The sequence below is a fragment of the Pleurodeles waltl genome, chromosome 3_1 (assembly GCF_031143425.1).
Source record: "Pleurodeles waltl isolate 20211129_DDA chromosome 3_1, aPleWal1.hap1.20221129, whole genome shotgun sequence".
Classification (NCBI taxonomy): domain Eukaryota; kingdom Metazoa; phylum Chordata; class Amphibia; order Caudata; family Salamandridae; genus Pleurodeles; species Pleurodeles waltl.
In genome coordinates this window covers 200124550-200143035 of record NC_090440.1, presented here as the reverse complement: position 1 = coordinate 200143035, position 18486 = coordinate 200124550, and positions in this window count along the sequence as shown.

Below are 18486 nucleotides of genomic sequence, written 5' to 3'. Positions count from 1 at the left end.
GGGACGCTGCCATGTAGGAAAATCCACAAGACCTAGACACATCTGAAAACGAAACATCTGGGTGATTCTAGGGTGGTGTGCTTCACATGCACCCCGCACCATTTTCTTACCCACAATGCCCTGCAAACCTCCAACTTTGATGGAAATCACAAATTTTTCCCACATTTTTGTGATGGAACCTTCCGAAATCTGCAGGAATCCACAAAATTCCTACCACCCAGCACTGTCTCATCTATACCGATACAAATTCTGCTGCACTTTTCAGCCTAAAAATATTTTTTTTCAAACTGCCCTTTTGGAGCCGCTTTGGTTCCCCCTCAATGTTGACATGTTTTTGGCTCTTCCCTGTCACAAGCACTTGGCCCACCTACTCAAGTGAGGTATCTTTTTTTCCGGGAGACTGAGAGAAATGTTGGGTGGCAGGAAATTTGTCATGGTGCTGTGGTCCCACACAGAAATGTGGGAAAAATTTGCTTTTTTTAGCTAAATTTGAGGTTTGCTGAGAATTCTGGGTAAGAAAACATTGGGGGATCCACACAAGTCACACCTCGCTGCACTCCCTCTGGTGTCACAGGTAGTTTTAAATTTGATAATTTTGATGTGTCCTGGGGCATTTCCTGTCGCGGGCACTAGGCCCACCCACAAAAGTGAGGTACCATTTTTTTTGGGAGACTTGGAGGAACGCTGGGTGGAAGGATATTTGTGGCTCCTCTCACATTCCAGAACTTTCTGTCACCGAAATGTGAGAAAAAAGTGTTTTTTTAGCCAAATTTTGAGGTTTGCAAAGGATTCTGGGTAACAGTACCTGGTGGGAGCCCCACAAGTCACCCCATCTTCGATTCCCCTAGGTGTCATGTTTTCAAAAATGTGCAGGTTTGGTTGGTTTCCCTAGGTGCCGGCTGAGCTGGAGGCCAAAATCCACAGCTAGGCACTTTGCAAAAAACAGCTCTGTTTTCTTTGGGAAAATGTGATGTGTCTACATTGTGTTTTTGGGCATTTCCTGTTGCGGGCGCTAGGCCTACCCACACAGGTGAGGAACCATTTTTATCAGGAGACTTGGGGGAATGCTGGGTGGAAGGACATTTTGGCTCCTCTCAGATTCCAGAGCTTTCTGTCACCGAAATGAGAGGAAAAAGGTTTTTTTTTGGCCAAATTTTGAGGTTTGCAAAGGATTCTGGGTAACAGAACCTGGTCAAATCCCCACAAATCACCCCATCTTGGATTCCCTAGGTGTCTAGTTGTAAAAAATATGCAGGTTTTTGCTAGGTTTCCCTAGGTGCCGGCTGAGCTAGAGGCCAAAATCCACAGCTAGGTACTTTGCAAAAAACAGCTCTGTTTTCTTTGGGAAAATGTGATGTGTCCACATTGTGTTTTGGGGCATTTCCTGTTGCGGGCTCTAGGCCTACCCACACAAGTGAGGTACCATTTTAACTGGGAGACTTGGGGGAACGCTGGGTGGAAGGAAATTTGTGACTCCTCTAAGGTTCCAGAACTTTCTGTTGTCGAAATGAGAGGAAAAAGTGTTTTGGGGCCAAATTTTGAGGTTTGCAAAGGATTCTGGGTAACAGAACCTGGTCAGAGCCTCACAGGTCACCCAATCTTCGATTCCCCTAGGTGTCTAGTTTTCAAAAATGTGCAGGTTTGCTATGTTTTCTGAGGTGCCGGCTGAGCTAGAGGCCAAATTCCACAGCTAGGCACTGTGCTAAAAACAGCTCTATTTTCTTTGAGAAAATATGATGTGTCCATGTTGTGTTTTGGGGCATTTTCTGTCACGGGCGCTAGTCCTACCCACACAAGTAAGGTGCCATTTATATCGGGAGACTTGGGGGAACGCTGGGTGGAAGGAAATTTGTGGCTCCTCTCAGAGTCCACAACTTTCTGTTACCGAAATGAGAGAAAAAAGTGTTTTTTTGGCCATATTTTGAGGTTTGCAAAGGATTCTGGGTAACAGAACCTGGTCAGAGCCCCACAAGTCACCCCATCTTGGATTCCCCTAGGTGTCTTGTTTTAAAAAATGTGCAGGTTTGGTAGGTTTCTCTAGGTGCTGGCTGAGCTAGAAGCCAAAATCTACAGCTAGGCACTTTGCAAAAACCATGTCAAATTTCAATGTAAAAAATGTGATGTGTCCATGTTTTGCGAGCACTAGGCCTACCCACGCAAGTGAGGTACCATTTTTATCGGGAGACTTATGGGAGCACAGAATAGCAAAACAAGTGTTATTGCCCCTTGTCTTTCTCTACATTTTTTCTATCCAAATGTAAGACAGTGTGTAAAAAAGATGTATATTTGAGAAATGCAATAACCACTGCTTCTCAACACCTTTTCTTGTGCCCATTTTGGAAATACAAAGGTTTTCTTGATACCTATTTCATACTTTTCATATTTCACCAAATGAATTGCTGTATGCCCGGTATACAATGAAAACCAGTTGCAAGGTGCATCTCCTTTATTGGTTCTGAGTACCTAGAGTTCTTGATGAACCTAGAAGCCCCTTAAATATATCCCCGCAACAAGAAGAGTCCAGCAGACATAACGGTATATTGCTTTAAAAAATCTGACATCGCAGGAAAAAGTTACAGAGTAAAATGTGGAGAAAAATTGCAGGTTTTTTCACCTCAATTTCAATATTCTTTCATTTCAGTTGTTATTTCTGTAGGAAACACTTGTAGGATCTACACAAATTACCTCTTGCTGAATCCAGAATTTTGTCTGCTTTTCAGAAATGTTTAGCTTTCTGGGATCCAGCATTGGTTCCACACCCATTTCGGTCACTAACTGGAAGGAGGCTGAAAGCACAAAAAATAGTAAAAATGGGGTATGTCCCAGTAAAATGCCAAAATTGTGTTGAAAAGTGGGGTTTTCTAATTCAAGTCTGCTTGTTCCTGAAAGCTGGGAAGATGGTGATTTTTGCACCATAAACCCTTTGTTGATGCCATTTTCAGGGAGAAAACCACAAGTCTTCTTCTGCAGCCCTTTTTCCCATTAAAAAAAATAAATGTTTGCTGTATTTTGGCTAATTTGTTGGTCTCCTTTGGGGGAGCCCACAAAATCTGGGTACCTCTAGAATCCCTAGGATGTTGGAAAAAAAGGATGCAAATTTGGCATTGGTAGCTTATGTGGAGAAAAAGTTATGGGGGCCTAAGCGCAAACTGCCCTAAATAGCCAAAAAAAGGCTTGGCACAGGAGGGGAAAAGGTGTGGCAGCGAAGGGTTTAAGTGGGTGGCACAGTAAGTGCTGCATGCCCACTATTAGCATTTAGTGTGCTGAGCCTGGGTGTATGATATACCACTTTAATGAGGATTTATAAGTTAACTAAAGAAGTCAAGTCAGGTGTAAGTCAATTTTACCATGTTTTGGAGAGTGAGCACAAGTACTTTAGCACTGGCCAGCAGTGGTAAAGTGCACAGAGTCCTGAGACCCATAAAAAATTCAGGAAAGCAGGAGAGGAAATGGCAAAATGTTTGGGGGAAGACCACCCTAAGACTGACAGGTCTAACAGAGATTAAAAAAGGCACTCCATTCTGCCCAAAGAGCCCATACAAAGACACCATTCACAATATGAAGATCAATGACGCAAAGCACTATTTAAGGTGGCCAAGCGTTGCATCAACCCACTCACAGACCGTACTGTCCCACATTCTTGTAACAAATGCAATGCCATCAATCACTTCTTTGACACAATGATAAACGGATGCAGGTGCTATTTTGACAAGCCAAAGCCGAGATTAACCTCAAGCCTTTTTGTGGAGGTTCCTTTACACACCTCCTCAATATTGTTGACCTACCCCTGAGTCAAAGAACCTGATTGGATGACCTTAAAATGAGACAGATTCTTCATCAGCTGAAACAATTTCTTCCTGAACCCAGTGTGCCTTGCCAACTCACAGCCTATCACCCACCTTCCTTCATCAGGAAAATTCTTCAATAATCAGTTGCCATCCAACCATAGCAGCATCTCATCAACAGCCTTTGGAATGACAAGGATCGCCCTCCCATGTGTGAAACTTTCACTATAGGAACCATGCATGAAGATTGTCTAGTGGACCATAGCATCTGAGGAGGCTGATATGCTTTTATCAATTCTTGTATGTACTCTGGGCCTTTTCCTGCTCTAGCGTTTTGAACATAGCATTGAGTCTTGAATTGATTTTTTCTCTATAGGTAGCCAATGTAATTCTCTTAAAAGACCTAATGTAGAGGTGCTTTTTGGCAGCCTAAACAGCATCCTAGCTGCTGAGTTCTGGACAATTTGCAGTTGTTTAGTAAAAGCTTTATCTGCTCAAAGATATAGGATGTTCCCATAGTCCAGCTTAGATATTACTAGAGCCTGAATCATTTTTCTCTGGGCATACACTGGTAGCTACCAAATAATTTTGTGGAGCTACTTTTGAATGGAAAAGCATATGGCTGCTAACTTTGTCACCTTTGCTTTCATGAACATCTTATCATCCACGATGATCCACAGATTTTTTGCCTTAGATACAGGCCCCTGAAGAGGACCGAAACATTCCAGCCAGGGTTGGAGATCCCACGGGGAGGAGTTCTTGCCTAATACAATAACCTCTGTCTTCCCTCCATTATGCTTAAGTGAGTGCCTGTTCATCCAATCCGCAATCAACCTTATTCCGGAGTTCAAGGTCTCTGAGTTGTGTCTCGGTGCACACGACCATGAAAAGATGACTTGGATGTCATCTGCATATGAAAATAACGTGAGACCACAACTTTCCACTAAGTTCCCTAAGGCGGGTACATAGATGTTAAATAGTACCAGACTTGGGGATGATCTTTGAGGAACTCCTGAAGATAGGGGATGTCGCTCAGACGCGGCTGCTGGTGAGAACACTTGAAACTACTGGTCTCATAGAAAATGAGCCATCCATTCAAGGCCCATTCCCTCCAATCCTAACTCCATCAGTCTTTCCAGGAGAGTTGTATGTGAGACAGTATTGAAGGTATTGCTGAGATCAAGTCGTATCAGTGCTGCCATCTCACCTCTGTCTAGGAGCTGCCTAAGTTGTTCATTAATTCCTAGCAGGGCTGACTCGATACTGTGTCCTTTCCTGAATCCTGATGGAGATGTATGAAGGCCCTCTTGGTCTCCAGGAATCTATATGGTTGACTATTGATATGCTTCTCTATTATCTCTGCCATAATGGCAAGCAGAGACACTGGTCTAGAGTTAGCCCAGTTTTTTCAGAGTCTAAATTAGGTTATTTTAGTAAAAGTCGGACCATGGCATGTTTCCATGCTTTTGGAACTGTTTTAGTGAGGAGTTAATGAGCTCCACTAATAGCTGCAAATTATCCAAGTCTAGGACATTCATCTTGTTTGCAGGGAACGGGTCTTAAGGTGATCCAGATTTAATTGATGATAATAGTGACATAAATTCCATCAGGTCCAATGTATTTGAAGTCCTCAATTTTCCTTCTTCTCTTGTAAATTCTTGGTCCATCTGATCCTTAAACCCTGATTTCTCTAATTTACTTTTGTAACAGAAAATGAACTTTCTCTCCTTGTTACAATGTCAACTGTCTGCAACCTTTTTTTATAAAATAGTAGACTAATTCCTTGCATTTTAATTGGTACATCTCTGGTCTTGGGAGGTTCTTACTAGAATCAGACAGTTCGCTTACCACCTTAACAAGGGTCTTAGAGCCTTGTTTAGCTGCGTTGATTTCTTCCAAATAATAAGATGTACATGCTGTTTTACAGTTCCTGTGATATGTTTTTATACCAAATTTATGTTTACTTTTGTTCTTATCTTCATACTCCCTCCTCCACTCTTTCTCTAGTTTTTTGCAGCTAGCTTTCTCTAGTGACACTGCCTCTGCCAACCACAGGGATGGTAGATAGGATCTGACTTGGCTCATGGTGTTTATCAGTAGCACAATATTTAAAGCGTCCTGCAGCCAAGTGTCTTTCATGGATTGGTCCAACACCACCCCATCCCCTATTCTGGATCTAGGTTTTCTTAATCGGTTGTTTAAATTTGGAATATCTAACCAAGACCATCTTCTCGATGATCGCTGGGCCCTGTCTACTATTTTGACACCTTCTTTACCTGACCATGTGAACAAAGTATTGCGGAGTGATCTGACCATACAAGCGGGGTAGCAGGACTAGTTTCTATTGACTTTATACCTGTAAAAATGGGGTCTAACAGATGTCCCACTTTATGTGTGTGTCCTTCATTCATCAGGTCCAAGTTCATACCTTTAAGATCTTCAATCATCAATTGCCTTGGCACACATCTTATCATCCCAATGTATGTTAAATTCTCCCAGTAACATAAAATTTGGGTCTGTAAGAATTTCTTGGGCAAGTGTATCTGGGAGTGACAAGCACCAGTAACCAGCATATCATGGAGGTCTGCAAATTAGAGTACCTGTTATTGTGAAGCCATGGGTGAGTTCTAATTAGAACAACATCGCTCTACATGCTGATATGTCAATTTCTTTGACTTCTTGTGTTCCCTTCAAGTAATCAACAACGCCCTCCTCCTCCTCAATAATAAAAATGACCCTTGACGTCTGATCAATTATCCTGCCATCTTTGACACAGTCAACTAACAAGCACTGATTAACTCCCTAGAAACTTACATAGGAATTGATAATCTGGCCCTGCATTGGCTGATCTTTATTTGCATGGGAACTTGGTGTGTTAATCCCTGTCTTTTTTTTCCTTTGCTTCACATGTTTTGACTGTGTGCTGGACTCTGTTTTTGCTGTTTTTGGTACTTTACTTGTGCTGACCAGTGCTAAAGTGCAAATGCTCCCTGTATATACTATATCAAAATGAGATAGAGGCCCTCATTATGACATTGGCTGTAAATCCCGCTTACCGCCACGGTGACGGCCACCAACATACCGTCGCAGAGGCAAACATCCGTCCGCCATATTATGACACACACACACCAACCGACAGAATACTACCACAAACACAAATGCGCCAGACCAAAGGTTAGTGTTAAACTGTCAGTAAGAACACCCATACCATTACGCCAACAAAACAACGCCCTCCACATTATGACCCACGAATCACCACAGCGGACATTCAACTGCAATAAACCATTGGCCTTACACACCGGTGCGGACATAATGGCCACCCAAATACAAAACAACACAACATTGGCCAATACCAAAAATACACACCTGACACTAATACACACACCACACCCACCCACCTACAGCACTATAAAACACACACCCACATTACCCACAACCCTAGCTAGCACAAAAAGACTGCAATAGCTACCCACGCAAATCACAGAGACAACTACACACACACACACACCACACCCACGCATTAATTCGTCATGTACACCACACCCCTCATCCCACTACACTACTCCACACCCTCTGCACAGAACACACCACACAACACCCATGTCCCCACAAAGGCACACCTGTTTCACTGATGAGGAGTTGCGGGTCATGGTGGAGGAAATAGGGTAGAGCCACAGCTGTTTGGAGCACAGATCCAGCAGATATCCATTGCCAGGAAGATGGAGCTAAGGTGGAGAATTGTGGAGTGGGTGAACGCCATGGGACAGCATTCACGAACAAGGGACGACATCAGGAAGAGGTAGAATGACCTACGGGGGAAGGTGCATTACATAGCAGTAAGGCACCAGCTCGCTATCCAGAGGACTGGCGGTGGACCCCCACCTCCTTCCCCACAGCATGAACAGACAAATCTTGGCAATCCTGCATCATAAAGGACTCACTGGAGTTGCCGGAGGACTGGGCAGTGGAGAGTCAATATTCACTACCTATCCCCCCATACCTGCATGCCACCACCACCACCCCTCATCCTGAAACCCATCAGTCCACTCCATCCCATATAGTGCACCACCACAATTAGCTAACCTAAATGCCAAGCCCTGCATGCCATACCCACTGCATGCACATCCCTCCCAGCCCTGCATGTAAAACCACCATCAAAGCATGCACAGCATGGAGAACTAACAATCCAACAATACATCACCATACACAAACAAAGGTGGCAGGGCAACAGCAATAATATAGGTGAAGCTAGGGATGCAGAATATGTCACAGACATGTAGCATAATATACCACTTACATCCCCACAGGTGCCCGAGCCAATCTCAGTGGCGAGGAGGTGCCACAGCTACCCAGTCCCCCACCAGAAGATGCCCCCAGTGATGATAGCAACTCTGGACTTCTGGATCTGGATGAACTCCATGACCCATCAGGGACCACTGCTCAGTCGGATACACCAGCCCACACCAGGTCCACCACAGAGTCTCCCCCCTCAGTGTCCAACACCACAGCAGCCACCCAGTGTCCCCAGACCTCTGTCCCCAGGACACATCAATTAGCAGTGTGCCCACAGGTAAGACAATAAGGGTCCTGGGGTCAGTGGCAGTGGGCACACCATTCAGGGGACACAGGCACAGGGGGCCAGGGACACTCGGAGGACAGCTGTGTGCCAGGGGGAGGACAGGCCCAGGGAACCGACTGTCCAGGAGGCACTCACTAATGTCCTGGGGGCCTACCAACAATCTCAGGACAATATGGGTCAGGTGATAGACATAATGCAAGAGAACCAGCTGCTGCAGGAGGAACACCACCAGGAGATCAAGAAAGAATTGCAGGCCCTCACCACCACCATGGTCTCCATAGCAGAAGTGCTGGGTGATATGGCCAACATCATGAGGGAGTATCTATCACACTAGTGGGCCCCTTCCACTAGCCAGTCAACTGACCAGTCCTCCACATCTGCTGCAGCTAGTGGACAGGAGGCCCTGCCACAGGACCCACAGGCCACCAGTACCCCTCCCCCCTGCAGAAGGTGAACCATCCTTCAAATGTTCCCTGTGACCCAGACAGACACCAGAGCCACTTGCCAAGACCAAGACCACCGCCAGGAAATGAGACCCTCCTGAATGTCTCCCTTGTGTTCCACTGTGTTACCTTGTCCACTTTGAACTGCCATTGCTCCCTTTGCTATGGCCCCTTGGACACTGGACCTGAGCTACAAACAGACTGGACCAGTACCCTGGACTATCCTCTACCATCGCCCCATTCCATTGCACTATTCCTTCATATTTTTCACTTCAATAAACACCCTTGAACACAACTGGAGTAATAGTGCTTTATCTGACAGAAATGTGCAATGTATTGAACTGTCTCATCCTGTGCAATTGTCCAGAACTGTGTGATTCCATCCAACAAATGGCCTGTAGCAGTTTGTAGTCACCACATCAATACACAGTTGTAACCACACCAAAATCTGCAAAATAGGAAGGAATAGGTGAAAGTCAGTTGGGATGCTAAATAAGTGACTGCCATCATGCTACAGCCACACAGAAAAATAATTTAGTAGAGGAATGGTCAGTTCTTCTGTCTTACCTGTGTGTCATTTGAAGTACTGCCGTATAACTGATGTCCTGTTGTCCACATCCTCATCCTCTTCCTCCTCATCCTCACTGTCCTCAGGGTCTACTGGTGCCATAGGATTATTTTCACCCTCCTCCTCCTGCAGATGTACCCTACATGTCGTCTGATGGCCAGGTTGTGCAACATGCAGCATACAACTATCTGGCAGACCTTCTTAGGGGAATAGCAGAGGGATCCACCTGTCAGATGGAGGCACCTGAACCTGGCGTTCTAGAGACCGAAGATCCTTTCAATAATCCTCCTCGTATGCCCATGAGCATCATTACACCTATTCTCAGCCCCTGTCCTCAGATTCCTTACAGAGGTCAAGAGCCAGGACAGGTTTGGGTAGCCAGAGTCACCTGCAAGAAGTGAGGGACAAACATTAGCCGTGCACAATGGCATGGGGGATGACTTCTGAAAGCATACACTGACATACATTTTTGTGGGGACTCAGGCTCACCTATAAGCCACACTCTGTGTCTCTGTAGTTGTGGGACGCTGTTATTTCTCAGGACAAAGGCACCATGCACTGACCCAAGCTACTTGGCAGTGACGTGGGAAATGTACTGGTCAGCAAGGCACACCATCTGTACATTGAGTGAGTGAAAACTCTTCCTATTCCTGAACACCTCTTTATTGACTCTGGCGGGGGGGGGGGAAATCCTATATAAATCCATCAATGGCCCCAATAACATTTGGAATATGTCCCATTGCATAGAATCCAGCCTTCACAGTGGCCAAATCTTCTACTTGGGGGAAAGCAATGTAGGTGCACATGTGTCTGAGCAGGCAACCAAAACCCTTGCCAGCACTATTGAGAACATTGGCTGTAACAGTCCTGCAGCCAAGCCCACTGTCACTTGGAAAGAGCCTGTTGCCAGGAAATGGAGCACTGATAGGACGGGCACAAAAGAGGGGATCCCAGTGGGATGACGGGTAGGAGATAGGCTCCAATTGAGCACACAGCTCTTTGATTGTGGCCTGTCCAGTCAATAAGTGAGTATTATGTGCCTGTCCTCCAGTGTAGCCGAGTCCACAAGGAGCCTGTACACAGGGGCTTGCCTCCTCCTGCTATTCCTCCGCAGTGGTAAGTACCTAAGGGACAGAAGAGTGAGAAGGGAGTGACAACAAGAAAAATGTATCCACCACTTCAGTGTACATAGAGCATGTGTGTAACTGGACACTGTAAATGGGTATGTATGTACAATCGACACCAATGATACAGTTTTTATTCTAAAATTGTGTACCAGTACTATAACATGGGAACCGCCTGTCCTGTATGCAGGGACAGGTGGAAGTGATCTCGTAATGGCGGAAAGCGATCTGCACTGCTGTGCAATACCTCATTGGCTAACATGGGGCTCTATGGAGTACAGTATCCAATGAGGATCACCGCCGGCGGTGACTTTGTACACCGCCGTGGACGTGACTGCCATTTTCTGACTAGAACCTCACTTGATTCCTGACTTTACAGAGGACAACACCTCCACTGCGTGTGCCTCTGTGACCTGTGTCTGGAACCTGCCATGGCCTGTGCGACAGCGGAAGGGCCCCTGCCTTCACTTCGGAGGAGTTAGAGCACCTGGTTAATGGGGTTCTACCCCTGTATGGACAGCTGTATGGGCCTCCAGACCAACAGGTAAGTACACCATGGGGACATTGCATGCGACAAGGCTCCATGGAGATGTGTATGTGTGCTGGCAGTGTGTCATTTGGGTGTGGGGTATGGCTGGTGGTAGTGTACATTCAGGGCTGCTGGTGATGTGTGTGCCGTTTGAGGGGCAAACGATGTCTGAACGCCATATGTGTGACAGGCTCGATATTCGGATTCATGGTCTCCCTCTGTTTGTGTTTTCCCTGCAGGTCAGCACCCATCAGAAGAAGGGATTGTGGTGTGCCATGACCAAAGAGGTGCGGACCTTGGGGGTTTGTAGCCAGCGGAGCACCCACTGCAGGAAACAGTAGGAGGACCTGAGCCGCCTGGCCCTGAAGAATGTGGACACCTAACTGAGGACGGCCTCCCAACGAGGAAGGGGTGCCCATCGGAACCGGACCCCCCTGATGGCCTGCATACTTGCTGCGGCCTATCCAGAGCTGGATGGGAGCTTGAGGGCATCACAGCAGCCATAATGGGGTAAGTCTATTGTGTGTGACAATCATCCTTGTTGCCTGGCATGAGACTCTGGTGGTGGATTTTAGTCAGTGGATGTCCCTTTATGCCAGCTCATACTTTGCTGCGTGGTCCAGCTCAGGGTTATTGGGTCAATAGCAACATCTGGATAGCTAGCTAGGTGGCTTTCCATGTCAGACAGGGCTTAGTAGGTCCCAGGAGGGGTGCAGATGGCAGTGTTTGCCTCTTATCCTGCTGTGGTACCTAGCCAATGGCATGCCAGTGCGGTGCATACTGCTCAATATTGATCCCTGTGTTTGATGGTGATGTGTATGCCATCTGTGGTGTTGGTGCTGTAATTGACGCAGTGCTCCCTTTCTTTCCCGCCTCCCCTAATTTCGTCTCCCATCCTGTCCATGTCTGTATTAGCATCATCTGGTGAAGGAGCAGGGGCACCGGCGAGTGTGGAAGCTGCAGCCCACAAGACCCAGGAGGCAGAGTCCACCGACGTCGAGGGGACCAGTGGGACGGAATGCGAGGGGAGTACCACGGCAGGGACAGGGGGTGACAACACTGACTCTGACACTTCCTCCGATGGGAGCTCCCTGGTGGTGGCGGACACCTCTGGAACCATCCCAGCTACAGGTACAGCCGCCACCCCCGTACCAGCACTGCCATCCCAGTAGCCCCCTACCGAGTTGCCCTTGCCTGCTCACCCAGGACGGTGGGCATCTCCTTCGCCCTAGGCACCTCGGGCCCTGCCCCAGTGAGCACTGCTGCCCTCAGTGAAGAGGCTATTGACCTCCTGAGATCCATCTCTGTAGGGCAGTCAACCACAGTGAATGCCATCCAGGGGCTGGCATCTCAGATGCAGCAATGCAATGCAATGCCTTCCTGGAGAGCATTCACAGTGGCTTGGCAGCCCTACAGAGATTGTTTCAGGCTCTGGCCTCCTCTCTGATGGCAGCCAGTGTCCCTGGTCCTACTGTATCCCCTCCAACTACCAGTTCCCAGTCCCAGTCTACTCAATCCCAACCCATCCCATGCACATGTACAGACAAGCATGCACACAAAACATCACACAAGAGTGGCACAGACAAACACAGGCACCAAACTTCAAGCCACAAGTACTCACACAAACAACAGACAGATGCATACACAAAAACATCCACTGCCTCCACTGTCTCCCCCTCCTCCTCCTCCTCCCTCACAGCCACATCCGCACTCACACCAGCATGCACTGCATCAACAGTTCCAGACTGTGCCACCTGTACACCCTTGCCCACAGATACCACAAGAGCAGACCCGCAAACATGCACCACACACACCACATGTGCAGTCACCACCACCATCACCACCTCATGCAGCACACCCACCTCACTTGCAGACACCACCACAACATCCATTCACATGTCCTGTTTGTCCTCTCCCCCTCTGTCTGCCCCTCCAAAGAAACACAAACGCTCGCACTCAGACCCCCAACAGCTATCTACCTCACACATGCACACTGTCCATGCACCTGCACCCAAGTCCAGCACACCTACTCCTCCTACTACCACTCCCTCCACCTGCACTCCCATCCCTCCTCCCACTTCCCGCCCTAACATCCCTAAGAAGGTTTCCCTTGCCCATCTTGACCTCTTCCCTACCGCTAACCCCCTGTCCTGCCCGTAAGTGCAAGATCCCAACCACCCAGCCCAATAAGTTTGCCTCTGCTCCCACCCAGAAAAATGCTGCTGGCACTAGAGAACCCCTGAGTCAGACTCCAGCCACTCCCAGCAAGGACACACTTCTGCCTCAAACACGGAGGTCTAGGGTGGCAGAACCTAAGAGACAGAGGACAGGGTCAGTCGAGGCACTTCCTAAACCTGGAGGCAAGGACACAAGTCACATGACAAAGGCCCATGGAGGCCCTCACAGGAATGAACACAAGGATCCCCATCCAGCACCTGAGGGCAAGGATCCCCATCCAGCACCGGAGGGCAAAGATCTCCATCCAGCACCCGAGGGCAAGGATCCCCATCCACCACCTGAGGCCAAGGATCCCCATCCACCACCTGAGGGCAAGGATCCTCCTCCACCACCAGAGGCCATGTACCCCCCTCCAGAGAATGTGATCGAAGACTCCCCTCCAGGGACAGTGGCCTAAGACTCTCCTCCAGGGACAGTGGGCAAGGAGCCCACTCCAGAACCAGTGGGCAAGGAGCCCCCTCCAGGACCAGTGGGCAACCCCTCTTCCCCCTGAGGTGCCTGCCCATTTCCAACATGATGTCTTTCAACAGTGGAGTCAGGATGATATCAGGAGTTAAGTTGAGGCTTGGACGATGCCCTGTAGCCATGTGGCCCTTTGGTACTTTGGACTGGCCCAATCTGTGCATTGATGTGTATATGGTTATTTATTTATTCATTATTGTGGCAGCAAATTACATTGGTTGCACTACAGGTGTGTGTCCTTGCATTCTTTGCTCCTGGGTCCTGTAACTGTCGATGTACTGTGCAGCTGGTTGTGTGTGTGTGTGTGTGTGTGTGTGTGTATGGTGTGTGTTGTGCATGTGTGTGTCACTCTCCTTTTCCTCCCTCCCTCCCTCCCTTGTGTGCTAGGCAGCTGTACTCACTGTCATCTTCGGTGTTGGTGCTCTAGGACTGCCACGGTGTGGTAGAGCATCGGGAAGACTTGGAGTTCCGGTTCCATAGCGGCCGCGGAGTCCTCTGTGTCCCTGAAGGTGACTCTTTCCTTTTCTGTAACGTGTTTCCGACAGGCTTTTGATGACGTTGCTAACGCATTGGAAAAACTGGCGGTTTGTTATGTCATAATATGGTGGGCCGTACCTTGGCTTCCGCCTGGCTGTAGGTGGCTACCGCCGTAGTGGGTGGTGTTAACGCTCTGGCTGTTGGTGTGGTACATTGGCTGTCTATGAGAGGTCTCACCGCCATGGTAATAATTTGGTGGTAATTACCGCCAGCCTGTTGGTGGTGTTACCGCCACTTTAACAGTGCGGTCAGTACACCTCCAATGTCATAATGAAGGCCACTGTGTACACAGATTCCAGGGGTTCTACATAGGCTTAACAGAGGTTAAAGTAGATAATACTAATGCTCTCTTTTATGGTAGTGTGGTCAAGCAGTTAGGCTTACCAGAGGGTAGTGCGAAGCATTTGTTGTATACACACAGACAACAGAAGAAGCACACTCTCAATGACTTAACTCTAGACCAATGTTTTGTATATAGCAAAAATATATTTTCTTAATTTATTTTTAGAACCACAAGATTCAAGTTGCAGGTAAGTACTTCAATAGATTAGTATTTTACACTTGTATCAACAGTACTTTGTTTGAAATCGATAAGTTATACAGTTTTTGAATTATTGGTAATAATCTGTTTTAAAAATGGACACTACAATTTTCAGAACAGTTCCTGGGGGAAGAAATGTTAGTTTGTTTCACAGGTAAGTACAACAATTACAGTTTAAATCTCTGGGTTTTAGGAAGTCCACAGGTTTGGGGTCAAGTTATCCTCAAACACCCACCACCAGCAACACGGGCCAGCCGGGTGCAGAGGTCAAAGTTTATCAAAATTAATGTGGAGTCCCATGGTGACAGGGGGTACTCGGAATCTGGTCTACTTGCAGGTAAGTACCCACAGCTCGGAGGGCAGACCAGGGGGAATTAGAGCAGAACTGAAGGGGCCACAAGAAGGTACCAACCACACACCCTCAGCGGCACAAGGGCGGCCGGGTGTAGGGTACAAACAGGATGTTGGGTTTTCAGTGGTGGTCTATGAGTGGACCCCGGGGTCACTCAGAGACTGCAGGCGAGGTCCAGGGGGTTGTCTTGGGCAGACCACAGGCTGGCCAAGGAGGAGGGCTATCTACAGAACATTGCTGCACCGGAGGTCGGGTTCTCCAAGGCCTGAGGGCTGCAGGTGCAGTGTGTCTTTTGACATCGGATATCTTCGTCTGGAGCTTTGCGGTCAGGGGGGTCCTCGGAACCCCTCTGCAGGCATCGTCGTGGAGGGGATGGAGAGGTCAACCCAGGTTGGGCACTTGCTCACAATCGCCTTGGGATCCTCTTTACCTGGGTGGACCACTTGGACACGGGCCGTGGGTGTCCGGTGCAGAGTGGTCAGGACTCACGCATTTGGAATACGGTGGGAGTCCTTGCTTGTTGGTTTTTCTTGGACTGGGCTGCTGTCCCCTGGAGTTCTTGGTCCTTTTGGGTGCAGGGCAGGCCTCTGGAGCTTGGCAGAGGTCACTGGTCCCACTGGATGTGTCGCTGTTCTTTTGCAGGTCCTTTGAAGCAGGAGACAGGCCTGTAGGGCTGGAGCCAAAGCAGTTGTCCTCTTCCTCTCTGCTGGAGGTTTTAGCTAAGCAATCCTTCTTCTTCTCATAAGTCGCCAGGAATCTGGTGAACTAGATTCAGGGAGGACCTTAAATCCTAGATTTAGGGGTGTTTTAGGGATCAGAGAGCAGTGGTCAATGGCCAAAGCTCCTGAGGGTGGCTACACCCTCCTTGTGTCCACTCTCTTTAGAAAGGGGGGCACAAACCTAATCATATTCATCCCTGTCCTCCACACTAAGATGGAGGATTTGGCAGGAAGGGGGGTCACCTCAGCTCTGGACACCTTAATGGTGGTCCTGGCTGGGGTGGTCACTCCTTCCTGTTTTCCCTAATTTTCCCGTTGGACTTGCCACCAAAAGTGGGGCTTTGTCCAGGGAGTGGGCAGCTCCACTAACTGGAGTGCCCTGGGGCACTGTAATCCAAGGCTTGAGCCTTTGAGGCTCACCACCAGGTGTCACAGTTCCTGTAGGGGGGAATGTGTTAAGCACCACCACCCAGGACAGGCTTTGTTTCTGACCATACAGTGCACAAAGGCACTCACCCCACATGGTCATAAACTTGTCTGAAAGTGGCAGGCTGGCACAGGCCGGTCTGTCCTACACTAGTAGTTTGGCTACTCTCTAAGATGCCCTCTGTGTACATTTTTCAATACATTCCACACTGGGAACAGTGTGGGTTTATTGTGCTGAGAAGTTTGATACTAAGCTTCCCAGTATTCAGTGTCATAATGACAAACTCCCAGACCGTATACTCAATTTGGCTACACTGCACTTGTAATGTCTGAGGATGTACTTAGACACTGTAGGGGCATATTGCTCATGCAGCTATGCCTTCACCTGTGGTACAGTGCACCCTGTCTTAGGGCTGTAAGGCCTGCTAGAGGGGTGACTTACCTATGCCACAGACAGTGGTTTGTAGGCATGGCACCCTGAGAGGGGTGCCATGTTGACTTTGTCTTTTTCTCCCCACCAGCACAAACAGGCTGCAAGGCAGTGTACATGTACAGGGTGAGGGGTCCCCTAGGGTGCCATAATACATGCTGCAGCCCTTAGAGACCCTCCCTGGCCACAGAGCCCTTGGTACCCCGGGTACCTTTTACAAAAGGCTTAACTGTGTGCGAGGGTTGTGTCAATTGTGGAAACAAAGGTACAGTTTTTGGGAAAGAGCACTAGTGCTGGGGCCTGGTTAGGAGGATCCCAGCACATTTTCAATCAAAGTTGGCATTAACACTAGGCAAAAAGTGGGGGGGATAACCATGCCAACAGTGGCACTTTTCTACACTCCCTGTGTAAAATGTATGTGTAATTGGCTTTTCCTTGATTGGCACATTTGATTTACTAGTATATCCCTAGTAAAGTGCACTAGATATGCCCAGGGCCTGTAAATCAAATGCTACTAGTGGGCCTGCAGCATTGTTTGTGCCACCCACGGGTAGCCCTGTAAACATGGCTCAGACTTGCTACTGCAGTGTCTGTGTGTGCAGTCTTGCACTGCCAATTCGACATGGCAAGCGTACCTACTTGCCAGGCCCAAACCTTCCCTTTTTATCCATGTAAGGCACCCCTAAGGTAGGCTCTAGGTAGACCCATGGGCAGGGTGCATTGCGTGGTAAATGGGGGACATATACTGATATGTTTCACATGTCCTAACAGTGAAATACTGCCAAATTCGGTTTTAAGTGAATTTTCCCTTTGGGAGCAGATAGAACCATTTTCATAAATAAAATGACATAAAAATGACAAAAATGTACCAAGTAGAACTAGAAATATGAAATTTTAAAGTTTCCAGTGTCAATTGTGGTTATCTGGTCCTGCTAGTCAAAGGTTTATTCTGACTATAACCACAGAATCTGAGGAGTACCACTTGGAGAGTAGGACTCACTCCAACATAGGCCAGCAGCGGGGTCCATTCAGGGCAGGTCCAGATGGTACTGGTGAGCTGGGCAGTTGCAGGAAGAGTGGCCTCTGGAAGATTGTCGTGTGCTTGTAGTAAGCCACCTGAAACTTGGAGTGACTTCTGAGGTCCTGGGTTCAAGGCAAGCAGGTCTGGTCTTCCTTCACATTTCAAGCAGCAGGGCAGTCCTTCTGAACTTCACAGGTCCAAGAGTGTTTTGAGAGGAGGTCTGTGGAGTCTACTTCTATGGCCAGCACCAGCCTGTGGTTGGAGGGCAAGCCTTTGTCCTCCTCTAAACCAACTCTGGCCAGTTCTTCTTCCCAGCACTAGTTCTGGTGCAAATCTGACTAGCGAGACAAACGACAGGCAGGCCCTGGTGTGGCTCAATGTGCCAGTGACAGGGTAGGCCCCCTTGAAGTCATGAAGGGGCTGGGTACACCCCCTGGCCATTCAGCTCAGGAGAGAAAGACCTCCCCCTACATTTAAGGAACTTTGTTCACTGTCTGGGAGCAAGACACATAACACTCCAGTGGAGCCTTCAGAGGGCAAGTTACACTGAACACTGGCAGAAAAGCATGTGGGGCTTAAGCCGGAAAATTACAACTTTATGAAAGTGCCTTTTCCAATATAGTAATATAAAATTTGACTTTACCATTACGTTTGATTTAAAATTACTATCCAACCTGAAGTTAAAGCATTATAAATTGTTGTAATGTAATCCATTGTTTTTCTACGGGAGAG